The sequence below is a fragment of the Octopus bimaculoides genome, chromosome 1, assembly GCF_001194135.2.
Source record: "Octopus bimaculoides isolate UCB-OBI-ISO-001 chromosome 1, ASM119413v2, whole genome shotgun sequence".
Classification (NCBI taxonomy): domain Eukaryota; kingdom Metazoa; phylum Mollusca; class Cephalopoda; order Octopoda; family Octopodidae; genus Octopus; species Octopus bimaculoides.
This window is the reverse complement of record NC_068981.1, coordinates 75,215,018-75,215,618: the sequence shown is the minus strand read 5'-3', so window position 1 is coordinate 75,215,618 and position 601 is coordinate 75,215,018.

Sequence of the window (601 nt, the reverse complement as noted above, 5' to 3'; positions counted from 1 at the left end):
GTGTGTGTGTGTGTGTGTGTGTGTGTGTGTGTGTGTGTGTGGATTGGGTGGTTGGGTGTGTATGCTTATGTGTATGTGTGTGTGTTTGGGTGTGGATGTGTTCATGTACGGTGAAATTTGAACGGGTGTCATGTTATGTCTTTCGGCAAAACTCTCATTTTCATTCTTCTTCACTCCACTAACTGAAACTAAATTCCATGCTGTAGAATAGCTAACCCTGTAACGGATCTGTGACGGTTCCAGTAGATGTCACGCACTCTTGCTCGCTTAAACTCCACAGAAACTGAAATAAATCCGTGTTAAACGACCTTTTGCTTCCCTGTAGAGATTTATTTGACATGTAATATTCGTTCATGCAGTATAAACATGCATACATGAATATATTATATATACACACATACATATATGTGTATGCATGTATGTATATATGTATCTATGTATGTATGCATGCAAGCATGTATGTATGTATAGATAAATAAATATGGGCGTGTATGCATACGTGTGAGTACCTACGTATATACATGCAAGTACATACAAGAATGTGTGTACAGGCGTACATATGTTTGTGGGTGGATGTGTACTTATATATATATATATATAT